Here is a 16,739-nt window from a genome sequence, read left to right as displayed (position 1 = left end):
CGGCATACAATGAAGTACTGAGACATGCAAGGAGGTAAGAAGATGAGAACCCATAATCAAGAGAACAAAAAGTCAATGGAAAGATTCCTAAACATGGTCAGGATGTTGCAATTAACAGACATGAACCTCAAAATAACTACAATAAATATGTCAAGGAATTTAGTGGGTAGGTGAATACAGTAGGGACAGAGAGGGAATTTCAGATTAATAGAAGCTTGAAAAAAAAGTGTCAATTCTAGACTGAAACATGCATTAAGAGAAGTATAGAATACATTACACATGCTTAACAGTAGAATGGAATAAAGACAGCTAAGAGTGAATTCAAAAGCGATTACCCTAGAAACTAAAGACTGAGCACAGGAAGAGAAAAAAAGAGATAACAGAAAATCATGTGAGATTGGTGGGATAGTATCAAACAGTTAAACAGATGTATTGTTGGAGTCACAGAGGGAAAGGGAAAACAGATGGAACAGAGGAAATATTTAAAGAGATAATGAGCAACATTTTTAAAAATTGATGACTGAAATCATTTCATACATCGAAGCAGCTCAGTGAGCCACAAGAATATAAAGAAAAACACACCTAAATACTTCAAACTGCTGAAAACAAAAGACAAAGAGATATCTTAAAAGCAATCAGAGAAAAGGGACACAATATCTATAGGAAAAAAAGAAATGATGAAATCACAGCTGACTTCTCTCCATGAACAATGAAGGCCAAAAGACAACTGAATGACAAGTCTTAAGATATGTCAAATGACAATCTAAAAATGACATATGTTAAGAATGATATATCTTATACTACCAACTGTAAAATAGATAGCCAGTGGGAAGTTGTTGTATAACAAAGGGAGTTCAACTCGAGGATGGAAGATGCCTTAGAGGACTGGGACAGGGAGGGTGTGGCGGGGGAGTCGAGGGAGGGAGGGAATACGGGGATACGTGTATAAAAACAGATGATTGAACTTGGTGTACCCCCCCAAAAAAATAATAAATTAATAAATAAAATTTAAAAAAAAAAGAATGATATATCTTAAGAGAGAAAGAAAAGTTCACCCAAATCTGTATCTAATCTGTAATTAAATACCCTTCCAAAAAATGAAGACAAGAATAAAGATTTTTTTAATCTACAAAGGCTGAAAGAAGATAAACCATACAACATGAAATACTAACAGAAGTTCTTCAGGTAGAACAGAAATGATACCAGAAAGAGGCCCATATCTGGAGAGAAGAATGAAGATAACCAAAAACAGTAAATATGCAGGTAATTATTAAAAAATATTTTAAAAAATCAAAAATGTTGATAATTTAATGAAAACATAGTAATGTATGGGGAAGTTTCTATTATTTGTGTACAGTAAAATATATGACAATAGCAAAAGTACAATGGAGGTAAAAATGAAATTATTCTGTTATAAGGTTCATGTATAGCATAAGAATGTTACAATATTAAATCATGGTAGAATTTTAAATTAAGAATGCATATTATAACTCCAAGATAAACACTTCTAAAAAGTTATAGTTAAAAACATATTAGAGGAGACAACATGGAATACCAAACACATTAATAAATCAAACAAAAAGATTTAAAAAAAAAGAAGAGGAGAAAAAACCAACAGAAGAAATAGAAAGAAAATAGCAAGCTGACAGATTTAAGTCCAACTACATCAGTAATTATATGAAATATAAATGGACTAAGCAATCCAATTAAAAAAAGTAAGACTGGAGAAAAATCAGGATCCACCCATATGCTATTTCTCTGTCTCTCTGTCTCTCCCTTTCACACACACACACACACACACACACTCACACACACACACACACACACTAAATATAAGGAAGCCAATAGGTTAAAAGAATGGGAAAGGATATTCCACACACACGCACTCACCAGAAAAAAGTTAATGCAGCTACAATAATATCAGACAAATATAATCCAAGAAAAAATATTACCTGCATTAAAGAGGAAGATTTCATAGCAATAAAGGTATATTCTTTAAAAAAACATAATAACTCTACGTATTGATATATCTAATAATACAAAAATAAAATACATGAAGCAAAAAAATGATATCCTACTATAAGAAATATACAAATGTGCAATCATAGTTGGAAGTTTTAACACTCTTTCCTCAGCAAATGATGGAAAGCAGACAAAAAATGAGTAAGGATATAGAAAATGTGAGACCGCAAGAAAATAAAATAATAGGTCATATACCTGATTAACATACCTGCAAAAATCTCAAAAGTATTAGCAATATGACTTCAACAATACATTGAAAGAATCATATACCATGATCAAAGTGACATACCATTTAACAAAACTGATGATACACCAATTAACAAAATGAAGGATAAAAATTATTTGATCATTCTAAGAGACACAGAAAATGCATTTGACAAAATACAATACCCATTCATGAAAATACTTTCCAAAAAGTGGGTACAGAGAAAACATACCTCAACATAATAAAGGCCAGATATGACAAGCCTACAGCTAATATTATACTCTAAGATTAGAACAAGACAAGGTGCTCTTCCTTGCCACTTTTATTCAACATAGTACTATAAGTCTTAGTCAGAGTAATTAATCAAGAAAAAGAAGTAAAAGGGATCCAAAGCAGAAAGAAGTAAAACTGCCTCTATTTGCAGATGACATATCATATATATGTTTGTGTGTATGTGTATATATATATATGTGTGTGTATATATATATATGATGCTCTACCAAAAAAATTGTTAGAACTAATAAACAAATTCAGTAAAGTTTCAGGAAAGAAAATCAATATACAAAAATCAGTTGCACTTGTACACACTAATAACAAACTATCAGGAAAAGAAATTAAGAAAACAATCCCATTTACAACTGCATCCAAAAAAAAAAAATACCTAGGAACAAATTTGATCAAGGAGGTGAAAGGCCTGTACACTGAAAACTATAAAACACTGATGAAAAAGTTGAAGCAAAAAAAAAAGAAATTGAAGCATACACAAATAAATGGAAAGATATTCCATGCTCATGGGATAGAAGAATTAATAGAGCTAAAATGTCCATATTACCTAACACAATCTACAGATTCAATGCAATTCCTATCAAAATTCCAATGGCATTTTTCACAGAACAAGAAGAAACCTAAAATTTGTATGGAACCACAAAAGACCTCAAATAGCCAAAGCAATCTTGAGAAAGAAGAACAAAGCTGGAGGCATCAAACTTCCTGATTTCAAACTATATTATAAAGCTATGGTAATCAAAACAGTATAAAACTGGCATATACCAGACATATAGTTCAAAGGAATAGAATGGAGAGCCCAAGAATAAACCCACACATATGCGGTCAATTAATGTATGACAAAGGAGCCATCATATACATTGGAGAAAACAGTCTCTTCAATAAGTGGCGCTGGGAAGACTAGACAGCCACATGCAAAAGAATGAAACTGGTCTACTATCTTACACGATACACAAAAATCAGCTCCAAATGGACTAAAGACTTGAATGTAAGACCTGAAACCATAAAACTTCCAGAAAAAAAACACAGAGGACAAGCTCCTTGACATTGGTTTTGGCAATGATTTTTTGAATTTGACAACAAAAGCAAAGGCAAAAAAAAGCAAAAGTAAACAATTGGGACTACAACAAACTAAAAAGCTTTTGTACAGCAAAGGAAATCATGAAGAAAATGAGAAGGCAACAAATGGAATGGGAGAAAATATTTGCAAATCATATGTCTGAAAAGAAGTTAATATCCAAAATATACAAAGAACTCATACAACTCAATGGAAAAAAAGCCACTTAAAAAACAGACAGAGGATCTGAATAGATATTTTCCAAAGATGACAACAAAGGAGCAACAGGTCCATGAAAATGTGCTTAATATTGCTAATCATCAGGAAATGCAAATCAAAATCACAATGAGACACCACCTCACACCTGTTAGAATGATTATTGTCAAAAAGACAAGACATTAAAAACGGTGGCATAAATGTGGAAAAAAAGGAACTTTTCTGCTCTCTTGGCAGGAATGTCAATTGTTTCAGCCACTGCAGAAAACAGTGTAGAGGTGCCTTAAAAAATTAAACATAGAGCTATCATATGAATCAGCAATTCCACTTCCCAGAACTTATGCAAAGTAAATGAAAACACTAACTTGAAAGGTATATGCACCCTCACATTCACTGAAGCATTATTTACAACAGCCAAGACATAGAAATAACTTAAGTGTCCATGGATGGATAGGTAAGGAAAATGTGCTATATATACACAATGGAATATTATTTAGCCATAAAAAGAAGGAAACCCTGCCACCTTGAGGACATCTTGCTAACTAAGTCAGACAGAAAAACATAAATACTCATGATCTCACTTATATGTGGAATCTAAAAATGAATTCATAGATATAAAAAGAGATGGGTGGGTGTCAGTTTGGGTTGGGAGGAAGGGAGGCGAGAGAATGGAAGGTAGTTAAAAGATACCAACTTCCAGTTATAAAATAAATAAGTCCTGGGAATGTAATGTACAGCATGGAGACTATAGTTAACAATATTGTATTTTATATTTGAGAGTTGCTAAGAAAGTAAATCTGAAAAGTTCACATCACAAGATTTAAAAAATTGCAACTGTGTGGTGATGGATATTAACTAAACTTATTCGGTAATCATTTGTAATATATAAATATATCAAATCATTGTATTGTATACCTACAACTAATACACTGTTATGTCAATTATATCAATTTTTTAAAGAATTATTATTAAATAACAGAAATTTTAAAATGAAAATGGAGTCAGGACAGTGATTCACGGAGCCTGCTGAGTGGCTGGCAAATTTCAATTTCTTGACCTGAATGATGGTTACCAGGTGTTCCTCTTATCATAATTTACTGAGCTATACATTTGTTTTGTGTGACTTTCTGTATTTTGTTTTGTATTAAAAAGATTTTAAAAAGAAAAAAAAAATGAAAATGGACAGAGGACTTCCTAGGTTGCCTAGTGGTTAAGAATCTGCCTGCCAGAAGACCTAAATAGACATTTCTCCAAAGAAGACATGCAGATGGCCAACAAACACATGAACAGATGGTCAACACCACTAATCATTAGAGAAATGCAAGTCAAAGCCACAATGAGGTATCACCCCACACTGGTCAGAATGGCCATCATCACAAAATCTAGAAACAATAATGTTGGAGAGGGTGTGGAGAAAAGGGAACTCTCCTGCACTGTTGGTGGGAAGGTAAGTTGGTATAGCCACTATGGAAAACAGTTTGGAGGTTCCTTAAAAAACTAAAAATAGAACTACCATATATATGATCCAGTAGTCCCACTACTAGGCATATACCCGGAGAAATCCATAATCTGAAAAGAAACACATACCATAATATTCATTGCAGCACTATTTATAATAGCCAGGACATGGAAGCAACCTAAATGGCCGTCAACAGATGAATGGATAAAGAAGATGTGGCACATATATACAATGGAATATTACTCAGCCATAAAAAGGAATGAAATGGAGCTATATGTAATGAGATGGATAGACCTAGAGATGGTCATACAGAGTGAAGTAAGCCAGAAAGAGAAAAACAAATACTGTGTGCTAACTCATATATACAGAATCTTAAAAAAAAAAAAAAATGGTACTGACGAACCCAGTGACAGGGCAAGAATAAGGATGCAGATGCAGAGAATGAACTGGAGGACACGGGGTTGGGGGGGGCAGGGGGCGAAGGGGAAGCTGGGACAAAGTGAGAGAGTAGCATAGACATATATACACTACCAAGTGTAAAACAGATAGCTAGTGGGAAGTTGCCGTATAACAAAGGGAGATCAACTCGATGATGGGTGATGCCTTAGAGGGCCAGGACAGAGAGGGTGGGAGGGAGTCGCAGTAGGGAGAGGATATGGGGATACATGTATAAATACAGCTGATTCACTTTGGTGTACCTCAAAAGCTGGTACAAGAGTGTAAAGCAATTATATTCCAAAAAAGAGCTTAAAAAAAGAAAGAAAAAAAAAAAAAGAATCTGCCTGCCAATGCAGGGCACACGGGTTTGATCCCTGCTCCAGGAAGATTCAACACACCATGGAGCAATTAAGCCTGTGCACCACAACTACTGAGCCTGCGCTCTAGACCCCGTGAGCCACAACTATTGATCCCGTGTGCTGCAACTACTGAAGCCCACGCACCTAGAGCCCGTGCTCCACAACAAGAGAAGCCACGGCAATGAGGAACCCATGCACCACAATGAAGTGTAGCCTCTGCTCGCTGCAACTAGAGAAAGCCCGTGTGCAGCAACGAAGACCCAATGCAGCCAATAAATAAACAATATAATTTTTTTTTAAAAAATGGACAGAACCACTGACCTAGGAACATAAGAAGCCTCCACCAACTGAGAGTAGCCCCCAGCTGACAGCCAGCAAGGAAACAAGGACCTCAGTCCACAACCATGAAGAATTAGGTTCTGCCAACAACCTTAATGAATGTGGAAGTAGATTCTTTTCTTTTTTAAAATTAATTAGGCTTGGTCGGGTCTTAGTTGCAGCATGCAGGACCTTCATACGGCACACAAGTTCTTTCTTTGCAGCAAGCGGGGTCTTCATTGCAGCACGCAGGCTTCTCTCTAGTTGTGGCCTGCAGGCTCCAGAGCTCTCGGGCTCAGTAGTTGCAGTGCATAGGTTCTCTAGTTGCAGCACGCAGGCTTAGCTGCCCCTCGGCATATAGGATCTTAGTTCCCCAACCAGGGATGGAATCCATGTTCCCTGCATCGGAAGGGGGATCCTTAACCACTATACCACCAAGGAAGTCTCCAGAAATAAATTCTTCCCGTGATCTTCCAGACAAGAGCCCAGGCTAACCAACATCTTCAGTTAGTCTGGTGAAACCCTAAGTAGATAAGTCAGAGCCCACCTGGACTTTCAACTACAGAGCTGAAAATAACAGATGGCTACTGTTTTAACCTACAAAGCTTGTGGTAATATAAAACTAATACTCATATTGTGTTTTATATAGTAATAAACCTTCTTTACATAAGCCAACATGAATAAAAATAACTAAAATGAGAGAATTAAAAGATTCATACACTCATGCAGGTGATGAATTCTATACAATCTTTGGACAGTACTATCAAATTGTGGTGCCATTTTTTCATTGAATTGTTCATCTATATATTTGTTGCAATGTCAATGATAAAGGATATAATGAGCATTTCTCTAGCTCTGTGGGTTTCATGGAAAATATGGTAATATTCTTTGAAACACATATTGCTCTAAGTATATTTTCATTGTCAGATTTACATTTTGTGCAAATAGTTTTATTAAAAAACTGTTCAATTTCTTGACAAAAGGTAATGTATCCCATTTTTATGTTCATCGAGGTTTTTTTCGAAATTAAGATATAACTCGGCAGACTCACAGAAGTAATGTTCAGAAAAATGTTCAATGCAAAAAATGCATTGTGACATTGGAAAATTTATTAATATAAAAAATGGGCCATGACTGCAAATAGTTACCAAATTTTCAGCACACAGTTTTTATTTTTTATATTGTAATTGACATCAGTTGAAGAATCAATTGGTAACTACCCTCACAAAGAGGACCTTCATCTTTAGCCTACTCGTCATCACAAACATTATCAAATTTCCTTCAAAAGTTCCCTATAAAGACTATCATTGTAATGGATGCTCATCCAACTAAAAGATGAAGAATAAATATGATGGCTTTTGTACCTTCATTATATCCAACCAGACATTTTCTCTTATACTTAGATCAGTTATATCAATCTTATGTTTTCTATGAAGAAAGCCTATCCACACATTGCTCAGGTTTTACCCCTAGCAATAGTCACTAGAATATGGGTGAAGCACAGTAGTAAAGGAAGACTATTTACACCATCAGTCATATCTGCTAAGCATCTGAAACACAGCTGGTCCAAGTCAAGTTTCTCTGCAAGTGTGAAATACATACCAGATTTTGAAGACCTTTACCCAAAAAAACATAATTTAAAATATTTCACTTATTGTTTTACATTATGTGTTGAAATGGTAATACTTTGGATACACTGAGTTAAATAAAATATATTATTAATACTAATTTCCAGGGAAGTCTACTCAATACTCAGTAATGACTTATATGGGAATAGAATCTAAAAAAGAGTGGATATATGTATATCTATAACTGATTCACTTTGCTGTACAGCAGAAACTAACACAACATTGTAAATCAACTATACTCCAACAAAAAATAATTAAAAAAATTTTAAATAAAAGTAATTAAAAAAATACTATTTAAAAATTATATATTCTCCATATATTCTGATGATAAAATGATAATTTAACTAAAACATAAGGTTCCTTATTGGTCACTATCCAATGATATTTGGAAAAGCACAACAAATTACATAGAATGAAGATGAGACTATAAAAGGAGCTACAGATATAATTTCTGCCAGCATACCATCTAACAAATACAATTAAAAATACTAAAGAACAAATTCCTCTTTTGGTAATTTCTATTTGATGGGAATAGACCATCAAATAAACCATCCCAAAGATAGTAAGTTCTGGGCAAAATACGAACAAAAAACTATTTGAAGGCCCTAGAGAGTAACAAAAAGTAGACAGACACTTGGGTGCAATTGACATTTGGAAGAAGAGAACAGCACTGGATGAGTTTCCCATTTTTATGGCTTTTAGCCAAATCCAATCAATACCTAAAAGCTAAACCCATATTACAAAATTCAGTCTTACTAGCTTGAAACAACAGAGGAAAGAGTTTGAGCAAATTTAGCAGGTAGAAAGTGAGGACAGAATGACAAAAAGAAAGGTACAGAAAGAAAAAATTAAATTCTGTGTATAAAAAACACTGCCCAAATCTTATGCATGCACAGGAAGAAGTCAAACAGTTCAGTTTAAAATAATTAAACCGAAATTTCAGCTGTTGTACCTCAGAGGAAACAAAGTTTGTAGCTCAAGCTCTGCCATGTTAACTTCCTGCTTTAAAAATAGCACAGACATATATATACTACCAACTGTAAAATAGTCAGTGGGAAGTTGTTGTATAACAAAGGGAGTCCAACTCGAGGATGGAAGATGCCTTAGAGGACTGGGGCAGGGAGGGTGGGGGGGACTCAACGGGGGGGAGTCAAGGAAGGGAGCGAATACGGGGATATGTGTATAAAAACAGATGATTGAACCTGGTGTACCCCCCCAAAAAAATAAAATAAAATAAATTAAAAAATAATAATAATAATAATAATCAGCACTCAGAACAGATTTCAGTCTTTATAAAGTACTGCTAACCATATCCAAGATACAAATAAAATTTACTTGATATATTAAGAAATAGAAAATCATAATCCTTACTCAAGAGAAAAAACAACCAACAGAGACTGAGAGCTAACCTGGATGTTAAAATTAGCAGAAAATGATTTTAAAGCTACTATAATAACTATGTTAAAGGAAGTAAAGATAATATGCTCATAGGAGAGAAAAGATAGGAAATTTCAACAAACAGTGACTATAAAATAACCAAATGGAAATTTTAGAAAAATAAAATTTCTGAAATTAAAAATTCGCTTGATGAGCTTTTCATCCGATAGAGATTATGAAACAAAGACTCCATGAACTTGAAAATTATACAATTTGAAAAAGAGAGAAAAAATCTTTAATTACAGAAAATCTGGGATAATTTCTAAATGGTCTAAAATACAAATAATTGGAAAATCAGAATAAAAAGAAAGTTAAGATAAAAACAATAATCAGTGAAATAGTAGACAAACGAGAGAAAATCAACAAAGCTAAAATAAAAATATAAATCAATCAAGCAAACAAGAGGAATTTCATGAATTACAAAATACCAATATCAAAGATAAAAGAAGTGTTATCACTATCAATTCCATGGACATTAAAAAGATAATAAAGGAAAGTTACAAATTTATAACTTTTTAAAACTGTTAATAAACTAATGGACTATCACAACTTCTGTTTAACATTGTACTATTTGTCCTAATAAGAAAAAGAAACAAGAAGCATAAATATTGGGAAAAAAGTAGAACTGTATCTATTTGCAGATGACACGAATGTTTACATAGGATATCATAACAAATCTATAAAACAATTATTAAACTAATAAGTAAATTTGGCAAGGTCAAAAGATACAATGTTAATATTGAAAAGAAATTATTTACATAAAAGCAAGCACAGAAGACAACTAGAAATTGAAATTTTTAAAATAATTCCATTTATAGTAAGATCAAATACTTTATATACTTATGAAAAAAAAGTCATTCAAGACCTCTACCCTTAAAACTACAAAACATTCCTAGATAAATTAAGGAAGGCCTAAATAAATGAAGAAATATCCAAAGGGAAAAATCAATGTTTTTAGATGTTAATTCTCCCTAAATCAATGTACAGAAATACAAGGCAATCCTAGACTCAATCCTAGCAAACTGTAAAATCAAAATTAACAATTGGTTGTAAAACATATACATAAATGCAAAGGACTAGACTATCCAGCCTATCTTGAAAAAGAATAAAGGTGGAGAACTTACGCTACCTGACTTCAAGTTTACTATAAAGGTAAGACATTAGGATACTGCAGAAAGATAGGCAAATAGATCAATGGAACAGAATAGACAGCCCTGAAACTGAATCATACTTACACAATTATTTAATCTTCTACAAAGGTGACAAAGCAATTCAATAGAGAGTAGAAAGGCTTTAAGTCTTTTCAGCAAATGGTGGTAAAACACTGGATATCAACTAGGGAAAATATGAATCTTAAACCCTACCTCACACCATACACACAAAAATTAATGTATGATGCACTGTATGCCTAGATTAAAAAGCTAAAACTCTAAAGCTTCTGGAAGATATACAGGAGGATAGTTTGATGACTTAGGGATTGGCAAAGAATTGTTAGTACAAAGAAAACAAAAACGCTAAAAGAAAAAGATTGATAAATTAGATTTTATCAAAATTAAAACTTCTGCTCATATGAAGGAGTTATTAAGAAAATAATAGGCAAACAACAGAGTGGGAGATACATTCACAAAGCATATATATGACAAATGACTGATATCTAGAATAAAGAATTTTGCAACTCATTAATAAAAACAGAAACAACCTAAATTTTTAAAAATTGAATAGACAGGGCTTCCTAGGTGGCGCAGTGGTTAAGAATCCGCCTGCCAATGCAGAGGTCACGGGTTTGATCCCAGCTCCAGGAGGATCCCACATGCCGCGGAGCAACTAAGCCCATGTGCCAAAAAAACAAACAAACAAACAAACAAAAAAATTGAATAGACACTTCACAAAGGAAGATATACAAATGGCCAATGAGCATATGAAAAAGTGCCTGACATTGTTAGTCATCAGGCAAATGCTATCACAAGGAGTTGCTGTTATAAACTCACCAGAATGACAAAAAATTAAAAAGATGTATATCATCAAATGTTGGAAAGTGTGTGGGAAACTTTCAAACATATTTGGTGAGAGTTTAATTATTTAAAAAAAAGATCTGTCATTATAAAACTATATACACCCTATCCTATGACCCAAGAATTACTCTTCTAGGTATTCGTCCAAGAGACATAAAAATATATGTCCACAAGGAGATTAATACAAAAGTGTAGGATATTCATAAAATAGAATACTACTCATAGGGAAAGGAAAAACAACTCATACATGCAACAACATAGGTAAATTTTTTTAATCATGCTGATTAAAAGTCTCTTATTAAAGAGTATCACCTACATGGTTTCAATGACATGAACTTCTAGAACAAGCAAAGCAATCCATACTAAGAAAAAAAAAATCAGAACAATATTTGGTTCTGGAGGTTGAGGGGAGCCATTATTGACTGTAAAGAATATATATATAATCCCTAATTCAAGAGGCTCACAGTATAGTGACTTCATCAATGTCACATAGCCAGTAAGTAGCAGACCCAAGATATGAACACAATTCCTGTGTTCAACACTGCACAACGTAAAGTTACCACAATATATGTAGAAAAGTCAGGCACAAATCAACTGCTGACTAAATGTGGCAGCTCTCCTTGCCATTTTCCTTTACCTCTATATCTGACATTTCAAAGGTCATGAAATTAAATGGAAAGTTTAAAGGAACTTAACTCAGAAGTCCTGAGTTTAAGTAAGCAGCTGAAAATTGTGTTTCTTAGAGCCTAATTTGGGTCCCATGTCCCACTTTCTAAACCAGAGCTGCTCCATTTTTAACTGCTTTACATATTGAGTTAGATTTTAAAAGAAGTATTCTCTGCTAAAATTGAAAGGCAAACAAACAAAAATCATGGCTTGAAAAACACTAGACAAAATAAAGATCCCTCACAGTTTGATACCACAATTTTAATGTGCAATAGCTTTTTTCATTTTGCCCCAAAAGAAGTGCTTACAAACATTTCTGAGATCCTTAAAACTTCTCAAATTCAGAATCTAAATTCCTAGATCAGCCCTAGGAATTCTTTTCATTGGGTACATGAATCTTTGTCAGTAATTCATAAAATGGATATGAAGACAGCCCATAGCATATATGAAATGAATTCACTTTACTATTCAGTGAATAGTTCCAGAATTAAACAAAATAAGTTTACCAGTAATCATCTTCTTTGAGTTTTCTAAGATTCCTTACAATCATATAGAAGCTGATAAAAAGTATAGCTTTTACCTGTCAATCATCAACAAAAGCAGTAACTTTATAGTTACTCAAAAAAACTCTCTATTCAAAAAAAGTTCTTTGAATAGAGAAAATAGTACTTAAAGACTGTATATCAGTATCAGATTATCTATATTAAAAACTGGTATATGGCTAAGATTCACAATAAACATTCAAATAAAAATAGTAATGATACACATCTAGGAATCAGAAGGTATTCTGATTAGAAATATAAAAAGACAATTGTTAAGATAAACTTTTATGTCTATAATATAACTATTATCACAATAATAATAATTATATATAACTATTATCATCATAATAATAATTATATATTTAACAAGGTTTATACATGCACATATGTGTGTGTGTGTGTGTGTGTACACGTGTACATTCATAGCCTCTTGGGTGCTTTATCTTTCAAAATACAGACTGTTCATGAAATACATTCCAATCACGAAAAATCAATTGTGCTGTGATCATACCAACTCCAAACAATGCACACTGCACAGACTGCACTCCCAGTACCATGAAAAGTAAGCACGCTGTTCTTTCAATGTCAAAGTAGTCAGTAATGTGCCATGATGAATAACAGGTGTCTGTGCCAAAAGTCCTGAGCACAAATTGATGGCTTCATTATAAACCAAAGCAACAGTAAACGCTATGTAAAGGACTAAATACTGACCAAAAACACTACCAGATGAAATAATTAAATATTTACTTTGCAAAATCAAATTTTATTTAAAATAATATTAGCACTTGAGAACTGTAGGAATGTGTCAGAGGAAAAGAGCCCATTTACACTAGGTAAATTCAAGCTTTACATTTCAATTTCATAATTAGAGTGGCTCTGTAATTCATTGTCAAATAACAACACTTTTGATAGAGAAAAGCAGTACTAATAATAATCAGTGGAGGACAGCAGGCACAAACTGGGACCAGTCCAGGCAAATCAGATCATATTGTTGGTTACCTTACTTGTAACTGAAAACACCAACAAATCCAAATCTTCTTTGATCTAGCAGGATTTTTAAATCTTACTTTTAAATATTAAAGCCTGCATATCTCATTATTTGTAGATGGAAAGGAAAGAAAGACTGTCTATTTTAATATATATTCTGAATAAATTCCAGTCCTCTTATGCCCCTGTGTGGCCAGCCAGCAGAGCAAATTCACTGTCACACATTTAGTGGCAGAGAAATAATTACAGGTTTGGAGGAAAATACAAAAAATATTACTAAAAATTGGAAAATGGAAAAACTTAGAGAATAGTAAATACATTTTTCCATAAATATTATCACAAAAGATAGTCATCACTATCAAGTTGTTTGAATACTACTCAAAGCAACTGATTACTCGTGGCACTGAATACTGTCAAAAATATACCTTCTAGCATCCCAACATTTTTGTTTGCTTCCAAAGACAAGATGACAAAATTTAGATTTCATAATGAATTTAGTACTTGAGAACTTTCTTGCTGGTAACAAAAGCAATTATCTTTGTATCCTGATTAAATAATTTAACTTGGGGGAAAATGAGTTTACAGTAAGAAAATTTGATAATAAGAATTTAAAGTGTCATTATATCAAAACCTATCAAGTGGATTTACACTGGATGCAGAAACTGATTTTTTTTCTTGTTGGACCTTCAATTGTTTTATTTTAGCTGTAAAAGAAGATGATATCCTGCCACCTCCTTTATACACAAAAATGGTACTCAAGAACCACAATGATAAGAGAATCAGCTATGACCATTTAGTTTGAAAAATAAGGGTCATGCTATACGGTTTCCAAGTCCATCTAAAATATTTTTATTATTTTCACTCACAAATAAATTTCAATTATTCATTAGATAATAAAATACTTTAACAATCTGTATTTATCTCCAGTTTAGTGACTTATTATGATACATAAAATATTACTGTGTATTGAAAATCTCTGTTTCTTTGACAAGTTGAACCTGGAAATGCTTTTGGAGTAATTAGTATTGGGAGATTTTCATTTTTAACCTTTTATTGCTTAATGTCATAGAAGAAAACTGCCCTACCACCTTAAAGTCTGATGAAAGTTGAGTTGCAGATTTAGGGGCAAGATTAGTTACCTAGAAAAAGTCTCAAGAGAACTATTTGAAAGAGTCCCCTCCGATAATAGATTGTCTACTATTGACGCATAGTATTATTCTAGTAATTTCTCCTAGAAAGCAATTCAGAATAAAATATAATGCAATTTTCCATATCTATGATGTTATGTTTCTGTCACTTTAAAGATCATACTTAATGTCACAATACAATAACTGAATATTCCATTTCAACTAATTCAATTAAATAATTATTATTCATATAATAACACTGTTCTTTCCAGAGTGAATTGATGCTTCAACTTTAAGACCACTATTATGTCCAGCCCACAAATTTGAAAGGACTATTATTTAGAAACATTTTTAAAGTTGTTGTAAGAGCACATCATCTGATGACACACTCATCATCTTTGCTCCATAATTTTTTCAAGAATGATTTTTCAGTCTACATTTTACTCTCTGATTCAATGTTTAAGCAGAATAAGAATTTTAAAAGTCCACTTATATCTGATCTGAACACAAAGTAACCAAAACATTAAAATATGTGTAGATATTAATTACAAGTTCATATAAAGTTATTTTCACCTTTCATCATTCTAAAATAATAACTATTTGTATAACTGGTTTTGCTTGATTAAAAGTAAATCAAATAGTTTATATTTATGAAGATCAATATATCTACATGTGAAAAAAAGTCATGTTTTCCAAAGAATAAGAAAAATATATAAAGGCAGGGGATTTATTCCTCCTAAAACAGAATAAATTATTTATTGATTAACTGGTAGTTTCATATAATTTTAGATAAAAAATCAAAAAAGTTAAAAGACTGGTCTCACAGAAGCATTAGAAACTTCACAATTTAATGTTTAACTGCAGCAACATAAAATTCCAGGTTTTTAATAACGAGAGCATTGCAATTATAAGCATGCCAACAATAACAGAAACTTGAAGCCAAGCGAAAGAATAGTAATAGGGATGCACACAAATCCCTCAAAAAACAGATGTTCTCATATTTTAAAACCACTAACATTTACTTTAAAACTACTTCCATACCATGCTGTTAATAGCACAACTTCTAAAGCAAATGTACACCCAACCCTAATATTAATATTTTTAACAAATAAATTCCTGGGATAAAAAAAAAAGAAATAGAAACCAAACAAGGAAAAGATGTATAAAGGACAAGTACCAACCTCTAAAAAGTCTCATAGCTTCGGATCATGGAAATTTTAAGAAAGCCATACTGCCTTTTTTATGTAAATATAAAATGCAATACAGATTATTTTTATCATTACAGATACTCAAGCAATGTACTACTAAACTAAAAAAAAAAACTTAAAATATAGCCTATTCTAGAATATCATAGAATTTCATAACTCATATATTTTAAATTAGTTCAAAAACTAAATGTAAAAAAAAATCAAGTTAGTTAATTGAACAGAATTGTATGGGGAAAGAAGTGAAATTTTATAAAAAACAGATATGTCATTTCATATTCCATTAAAAGGTCATAGATATATTTATCATCAGTAAACATTTTATATGTCAACAAATTTTAAATGCTTCCTTTTCATTTGCTAAATTAAAACATATACCATGTAATAGGTATTTTTTTTACTCTAAAATAGTCTGCCTCACATTGTTCAGAGATCCTAAAAGGAAGAGACCAGTGAAAACCATTCAATATTCTATGCACTCTTAGTTCTCCCTCAATTTCCAGAAGGTTTCAGTGCATTATCATGTTCACAGAATTTCTCTGTCTTTCTCCCCATATATCTAGTTAAAATCTTTTCTATACTAGGTATATAACATTGGAAATTCTCAAAAGGCAAACAACTTAAATGTGGGGAGAACTGGGTGATAAAACTGCATTTTAAAAGCATTCCTTAATAGGCTATCTCTTTTAGTGTAAGCCAGAGAAACCGTCTAAAACATATGTCCATAATTTAGCAACCTTCATCACACACACACACACACCCCAAAAAAAGATCAG

The 16,739-nt window shown here is 32.6% G+C and overlaps 1 protein-coding gene across 37 annotated transcripts in view; it reads right to left on the bottom strand.

The window, feature by feature from the left end:
• The window catches only part of RIMS2 (regulating synaptic membrane exocytosis 2), a 577,683-nt gene that overhangs the window by 344,394 nt on the left and 216,550 nt on the right, over nt 1-16,739 (bottom strand). The gene's annotated exons all lie outside the window — the stretch shown is intronic.

The sequence above is a fragment of the Hippopotamus amphibius genome, chromosome 5 (genome assembly GCF_030028045.1).
Source record: "Hippopotamus amphibius kiboko isolate mHipAmp2 chromosome 5, mHipAmp2.hap2, whole genome shotgun sequence".
Lineage (NCBI taxonomy): Eukaryota > Metazoa > Chordata > Mammalia > Artiodactyla > Hippopotamidae > Hippopotamus > Hippopotamus amphibius.
Note: the sequence above shows the minus strand (reverse complement) of the source record. Positions and strands in the feature narration are given on the sequence as shown.